Source organism: Phasianus colchicus, chromosome Z (assembly GCF_987193195.1).
Source record: "Phasianus colchicus chromosome Z, bPhaCol1.hap1.1, whole genome shotgun sequence".
Taxonomy (NCBI): Eukaryota; Metazoa; Chordata; class Aves; order Galliformes; family Phasianidae; genus Phasianus; species Phasianus colchicus.
Genome location: NC_143476.1, coordinates 8,617,973 through 8,626,628, shown reverse-complemented (window position 1 = coordinate 8,626,628; position 8,656 = coordinate 8,617,973).

Sequence of the window (8,656 nt, the reverse complement as noted above, 5' to 3'; positions counted from 1 at the left end):
ATGCAAATGATATGGCTGTGATGGCTTTAGATACTCAAATGAACAAAGCCCTGAGCAACTTGGTCTGACCCCAAAGCTTGTCCTACGGTGGGACAGAGACTTCCTGAAGCCCCTTTCCAATCAGATTACTGTGAGGTAGCAGCATCCCATGGTCACTTGCTCTCCATAGTCACTGGCATCACCTGGATAAAGAGAGGCAGGCAGTTGCATGGCTTTCATGCTCTGCTTACCTACTTAGGTATGGAATTTCCACCTACAGGCATCTTACTTCAGTTATAATATCTGATATTTTCTGTAATTTATTCAGCCTCCGTTCCATGAGCCTCTGTTCTCTGTCATTCCTATGTGATTTGAGCACTGTTAGTAGAGTCCTGAAAATTTCCCTTCCACCTACTTTCTAAGCTGTCCACAGTCTTTTTTAATCTTTATCCCACTTGATCTTATTCAACTTCAATTCCTCAAAAAAAAAAAAAAGAAAAGCCATGTTTAAGCTCTAAGAAGTGATCCGTGTATTTCACAAGTGTCAAAGTAGCTCACTAATTTCCATATGAGCAGCTGACTGTGCTATTGAAAACAAATTCTCCAGACACATTGCTAGGGCTTTAGGCATTCACAGTTGTTAGAACAAAGAAGAGAATCCCAGTCTGGAAGCCAAGCTGTAAACTTGGCACACAAACGACATTAAGGAGATGAGCTTTAAAAGCCATACGCCTCAAAACTAAATACTGCAAGCATGGACTGTAAGACCTGTAAGACTTTATGAAGTGTTGCATAGTTTCTAGCTTTTAAAAAGGACACATGCAACATCACGTTCCAAAAATAGTTTTGCTCATCTAGAAATAAGATGATTTGTAAGTAGTCCATAAATAGACAGTATTCAAATATTCCTATAAATGAAAAGGGTTAATTTTATCACTCTGAAAAAGGGTATAATTATACCCTTTGTTTTAAATTTTAAATATATTATGTACCTATATTTTTAATATATAGTATTTAACAATAGTGCTTGCATAAAACTGGATTTTTTTAGTAGGAACACAATTCTGAAAGAAAATTAGAGAAACATAGAAAATTACAGAAAAATAGGAAATATTTCAGAAGCAACTAGTGGCAATGCAGAATGCCTATGGGGTCCAGGAAAATGTAACAATAATGCTGATCAATATATTACTTCAATAACAAGCTGAACCAGATAGCTCTAACTAAAAGCCTTCACCAAGATGTTTTTGGTTTGGTTTGGATCAGTTCTGTTGTGTGAATTCCTTTTATCATATAGCTGTGTTGCCTGACCTGTACTTAGTGTAGGAATTCCAGCCTGCTGTGATTTTTGGTTTTGCTTTTGTCTTTGCTTATTTGTTCACTGAGTGGAAGAATGTACACTCACAGGAACTAATGAGATAATATGGTAAACCTGCCAGCAAAAGACATCAGAATTAATCTAGTGGTGGTCTGGTAAAAGAGGAAAAGATAATCTCACATGAAACTTCCACATTTGCTCTGCATATTTCCTCCTTTATGCCTCTTTGCCTGTAGCACTACGCAGCGTGTAAACTCTGAAGCACGTGTGGTATTCCATCTCCAGCACTCCTATTCTTGGCATGAGTGTCTGCTTCAGAGCAGAGAGACTTTAGGAGACTTCTCAAGGATACAGCTGATCCAAAACCCACAGGGGCGATACGATTCTTAGCAACAATAGCATGTTTTTGAGAAAGCATTAAGTGGCAAAGTGGTACCCTATCACTAATGCTTTATATATTTCTTTCTTTCTTTTTTTTTTAAGAGGAACTGAAGAAAGCAACCCTTTGTCCAACTTCAAATCTCCTAGTTTTGTTCTTCAGCCTTTCTCTCACTGGCTTTATTGTTGCTGTATTTTTCCTACTGACATTCTCAGTAGAAGCATCTGGGAAGAAGACTGTACAAATGAGTGGAAGCAGAGGGGGCATGAAAGACAACAAAAATGGTCTTATAATAATCCATGAGGACAGTTTCCCACTGGGAAGAAAATCATTGGAGGGAAACTACTACATGAAATTGAGGTGACTGGGATGCTTGGATAGCTACTGTCTTATTTGTATTATGAGTTACCAGAAAATTAATGGCCTATTATGAGTAAGAGCAATCTGCATCATTACTCTGTTAATTGGCACACCTTACTGGTATCTGCAGGGTTCCACACTGGATATTTGATGATTCATCAGTGGTGTGCACAACAACGGGCCTTCGGGATGGTAAGAGTTTTTTGCCTTGCACTGTTTGCAGGGCCCAGAGATGAGTGACCTTTGTTTCATCTTTTCTCGGGTCCTTCGTGTCTCGTGGTACAGCCATCATCTTTTCTAAAACAAAAAACAGAGAAAAATGAATATTTAGGAATCCTTACAGATACTGTACAGATGGCTGGTTTAGTGACAGCTGTTAGAAGAGAGTTTAAGCCACAGTTCTATGCCATGTTGTCATTTTCTCAATTCCTTGAAGACCAACTAAATAATAAAGATGAAAAAGAAAAATATTAATCATTAGGATTTAAAGAGAATCTTCACAACTGGCTTACACGATAGAGAGGAGAAAGCCTTGTAGGGAATAGGGCAGGAGAAGCCCATGGCATCATACATACATATTACATATGGATTACATAAATCCATTGACAGTAAGACAAAGCATGGCTTAAACTGAAGTACAGAAGAATCCAAGCAGACATGAGGAAGAATAAACAGAGCTAATTAAACAATGAGATGTACTGTTGGTTCAACAAACAGGATCTACGTCATCTGAGAGTTTCAATAACAAGTTAGACAGTGGTAAAGAATGACATACATCTGTGGTTGATCCTGTCTTTCTAGGCACTGATGGAGTAGACGGTACCTTAAGGCATCTCCTGACATTTCATACTTCATAATATGTATCTTCAGCTTTAAGTACTGGAAGTATCTGAGCTCTTTTTAACAGAATGGACTCCTCTTGAACATTTGTGAGCTGATGAAAAGTACCTTATGAACTTTTTCCCCAAGAAAAGTTATTTAATTAATGTTGCATTACTGCATATTGTTATTTTGCTTTATTTTAACCAACATTTTGGTTTTCAAGGGTTGGGTTCCTTCCACGTGAGGACTCATTTCCCAGTAAGTAGTAAAGCTTCTAGAAAACTTTCTGTGTAAAATTCTGACAGTAAAAAGCAACCTGATGTAGGAACCTGCGTGAACATTTACATCTGAGATGTCACTGATAAGAAAGATTTAGAGACCTTGGAAGTTATATTTTCTGCCACAAAGATTTCAGCGAGGCCAGTGGCAATATAAGTTACTACCATATCATCCAGATGATTAAATGCCACTTAAATGTTTTAAGGACAAGGAATAGTTCTGCTGCTTTATCTATCCTGTTCATTATCCTTCTCCTTAGCTCGTAAAGCAATAGGATAACAATTTCATTTGTATGACAGTGGTAACTGTCCAGCAGGAACAAGCCTGAGACCATCAATTCATTTCCCAAAAGCCATCCATTACTTAATCACAGCACGTTTAACACTGGGATTCAACTGAGTCACATACATTAACCATGTTATGCTTTCCTAATTGGAGACTTTAGTAGATAGTGTTTACATTAAACGTACATGAAATTCTGTTAATGAGTTTCTGATTCTTCCTCATGTTTGGTACTTACACAAACACTTTAAACGTGGGCAAATATTGCACAATGATATCTGTATGTCTGTAAATTCTCCTTCAACACATTGTTCATGTTCTTTTCATGTAAATTTGAAAGCACACTCTATGGCAGTTTGTAAGCGGAAAAAAAATTAAGATAGGACTACTTCTATTCTCTGAACATAGATTTGTGAACAGAAAGTTATATCAGCGTACTCACATTTATATTGAAAGCCATTTGTGGGATTAATCAATCTCTGAACCAAGGAAAAGACATCACACAGGTGATTTGGATTATTACACATTACAAATTAATAGAAAGGCTGATAGTCATAGTAATTAACTCAAAAGCAACTCACAGATCGAGCATACACTGTGGCAAAGCCCACTTCCAGATGATTCATAAATAGAAGAGAGCAAACTGATGAATCATTGTCCTGTGAAAAAAGTTTGCCAAAGTCTCTTATTGTACTTCTTTTCAGCTCCATCATTCCCTTGCATCTCTATTCCCCTTTCTTCACAGCAAGGACCTCCGTTATCTCCAGTGCGTGGACCTGCAAGGAGGTACTGTTGGCTGTAGCTTAAATGCAGCTCATCTATGATAGATGAGAAAGAGTAAAGCTAAAAAAAGAAGCCTAAAGCTTGTGGTTATACTAACTTTGATGAGAACAGAGTATGGATGAATGGTGATTGTGTGAAGGTCAGCAATTTCTGCAAAAGGAAAAGACAAAAACCATGAAAGACAGCACACCAGTATTGAGAAATCAGTCGCACAGAGTGATCAAAGGGAATGAGAGGAAACTGAGCACGAGACATATTTGTGACTCATTGCAATATAACCAATAGAATGTATTACAAATTAAAAAGTCATTATAGAAATTGACAATCATACAGTAAGAGAAGCATAAAAGGTCTCAAAAAATCACATATGTAAAGCAGTTTATGTAAAACAACTAAAAAGATGTAGAAGAAAAGAATACTACAGTAAAATATCTGTTTGTCTTTTAAAGAAAGTACAACAGTCACATTAAAATCTTCTAAAGTGAAAAAGATGACGTTGCTAAAGAGTGAATCCTTCAAAGATGTATTCATGTACATGAACAGTCCCACTTTAACACATGGAAACACTTATGTGAGTAAAACTCTCAGCAAATGTTTTAGGAGAACTTTGTGTCTTCTAACTTCCCATTTTTTCTTACATCTATTCATTTACCTCCATCAGCATTAGCAGCAGTACTAATATTGGTTGATGTGCTGTAGTATCATTTACCCACAATTTCCATGTACTTCTATGGGTAGCAGAGGAGTTACTGAACTCAGGTAGTCCCTAAGTGAATGCCCAGATCTTCCAGGAAGATCTTCCAGGTTGTGGATGCCCCATCCCTGGAGGTGTTCAAGGCCAGGCTGGATGGGGCCCTGGGCAGCCTGGTCTAGTACTAAATTTGGAGGATGGTGGCCCTGCCTGTGGCATGAGGGCTGGAGCTTCATGATCCTTGAGGCCCCTTCCAACCCGGGCCATTCTATGATGCCATGATTCTGTGATTCCAAGCCATGGTAGCATAAGCTGCTTTTCAGGAACAACTAGAAGGCCAGCTGTCTGCTCAGTTCCATCATTCTTCCCACAAAAATTGCATACCCAAACTGACTGCTAGCAGACAGTCAGACATCATATATTCACCATTTTTTCGCTACTGAAATAGAGGTTCAGTGTGATCCCTGTTGAGCAGACAGCCAGGTGAGCTTTCTGACTGCCTCTCACCACTCATACCATGAAGCAGAGTTACGCAAAGAAAACACTGCTGCCAACATCCAAAATACACCTGTAATTTGGGGCATCATCACATCCACTCTTACAGACAACACCCCCCAACTCCTTTTCACCTTTTCCCAGCAGATTCTCTTAGTACTTTTGCCCCAGTGTTTCCCTTGTGGAGGATTCTTACCCCACTAGTCTTGACAAAGAGTGGAAAAAATGTGATGAAGCAAGCATACTCACAGCGTTTGGTAGAAATTCATGGTGCTTTAGTCTGTAGGGGTTAAATCAATGATGCTTTTTCACTTAGCAGAGGTATCTCACACATCATATATAGAAATTTTTGGCTCCGTGCATGTGATCTGAACACTAAACTCTTCATTTCTTTCTCCTTTTCTCCACTGTGTTACATTTAATTTTTCCCTAACTGAGCAACATTGTGCAGTTGCAGTCATAACAACTGTTCTCAGTCTGGATTTACCTTTGGAGGTCAATATTAATTATTCTGCCATACATCTCCTATTTCAGAACTGCAAGCAGCTTTCATGTCTTCTCTATTTTTTTCAGTTAGTCCAGAAAAAGGTATTAACTCACCCTACAGGTCTTGCCATGGGGCTGTTCTGCCATTCATACAAAGAAAATTGTCTTTCTTCTCTGCAGAGTACAGTGAATTTTTCATCTTCTCACCTAACAATTATATCTTTTAAAGAATAAAAGTAAATACAACATTAGTGAGGATTCAGTAACAGTAGGTCAGCTATAAACACTTGTAAATGGGAAACATATAGTGAACATCTTTGGAATTACAACATTACAGCATTCTGATTTTAGGAAAGTTACAATTAAGCTCCACTTCAATACAACCAGCTCTATATTACAAACTCAACATAAATGTATGGTGGAGCAGAAGTCCTACTCAGTGCACCTCGTGCCTTTTACCCAGTTATTCAGATACAGCACTGTCACAGTTCTGGCCTGGTTCAACCTGGTTCCCTGACTAAATGGCACAGGGGGACCCTGTGATGGGTCTAAAAACAAAACAGCAGCAACGAGCTAAGGGAGAAAATTAATTCACTAAGTATTAGAGCACAATGTGAGAGAATGCAATGTAATACAATACAATTGGAATTGTAGCTAATAAACTAAACAAGAAATTGTCCAAAACCAAAGGCCTTACTCTAATGTTGAAGGTGAGACAGCTAGGGAGCATACACTGCAGAGCCAAGCAGAAAAAGAAGTCTCATGACTCCCAGTTTTCTCTTTCCCTTTAAGCAGAAAATGGAAATGGAACAGTGAGGTATTCTGGGAGATACAGTTCATTCTTTCTCTTCTGTGAAATGTGCCTGGAACTATCAACAATCCATGGAACTGAAGCCTTAACTCTTTAACTCCCCGTGCATTACCTGATGCTATGATGTGGAATACCAATAGCAGAAATCCTGAAACCACAACAAGTATGCCAGGGGACAACATCAGGGCCAACATTGTCTATCTTCATTAATGACCTGAACGTCTGGACAAAGTGCACTCTCATCAAGTTTGCAGATGGTACAACATTGCTGCTGAGGCACTAGTTGAGTGTGCTGCCATTCAAAGGGAGCTGGATTGGCTGCAGTATTAGGCTGAAAAGAATCATGTGATATTCAACAAGAAGAAATGCAAAGTCCTGTGTCTGTCAAGGAATGACTCCCCAGTACATAACGACAGGATGAGGAGAAGCACTACAGAAAGGAATCTGGGTTCTGCAGGACAAAAAGCTGACCACAAGCCAACACTGTGCCTTCACAGCAGAGGAAGTCAGCGACCTCCAGAGTCGCATTAGGCAAGGCATTGACAGCAGGTCAGCAGAGGAATTCCCTCTCCTGTACTCAGTTCTGGTGCAATACATCTGGAGCTCTGGGCTTCCTGGTATGAGACAGGAAGCTACTGCAGCAGGTGCAGTGAAGGGGCACAAAAATAACAAAGGAAGAGGATAATTTGACATGAAGAGAAGCTGAAAGAACTGAGACTGTTCAGCCTGGAAAAGAAGAGGCTTAGGGGGATCTTGTTGATGATATAAATTCTTGATAGGAAGGAATGAAGAAGAGGGAGCCAGATTCTGCCCAGTGATAGGATAACAAGTGATGAACACAAAGTGAATACCTGTGAAAGTCTGTATAAATAGGAAAAACAAAACAAAAAAACAACAGTTTTACTCCAGGAGAAGACAAACACTGGAACAGATTGCCCAGAGAGGTGATGGAATTTCTGGAGATGCTCAAGCCCAATTGGACACGTCTGCGAGCAACACCCTGCCTGAGCAAGCAGTGGACTAGAACATCTCCAAAGGTGCCCTTCCAGAATCTGTGATTCCAATTGAAATTCTCTGAAATTACTCTTCTTGTCCCTTTGGGTGCTCCCAGATGAAATCATTAGGAATCACACAACTTCTTTCCCTAATCGGATATAAGAATCTAACACCTAGAGAGCTGCATTTTTCAAGACTGTCGTGTTGTAAGCATTTACACGGCTTCATTTTTCATGTGAAGCTATATTCATTCAATCTGGAGTTTACTTAAGTAGTTTAGACCACACTTCAGAACTTCATCACATCAGTGGTTCCACCCTCACTCTAAAGGTAATGCTGCTTTTCCTGAATACTCTCTGATTTGGCCCTGAGAGCTCACAAGCTACACCTGCTCACTAACTGAAAATACAGCAGCAAAAATTATTTCCTGATTTGTTCGCTTGCATCAGCCCAAGACATTTCCAAACCAAACCCTCCAGGTGGGCTGAGAGGGTATGGTCTATCTCCTCTGGTTCCTGACTATTGAGTCCCACCACGTCAGAAAGTACAGCACGTCAAAAAGTCTGTGCAGTGCTCAAAAGGGAGATGGGGAGAAGCTAGGTTGGCACGATGAGATATTCTGCACAGCCCTTACTAAGCTGATGCTCAGATAAATCCCTGCTGTCTAGTGTAAACTCCTTTACCTTTTACCTCCAGTTACCTCATCTAATGATCCTCTAGTAAGATGAGGTATATCCATTATGCCCTATCCCCCATTCTTCAGGTGCCCTCTGTGCTCTGTCTGAAGTCAACTCAGGCTCTGCAGGTGGCAGTATGTCCTACCTGTTGCTAAGTCCACACGTTCTCCTTTCCCTACCATGACATTGCTACCCAAAGCTTGCACAGTCTTAGAAGAAAAACAAAAGGACAAAAATGTTCTCCAGAAAATAAGTCCCCTTCTGTTAGCCTGGGCTCATGTAAGGGCCAGTCACTGAA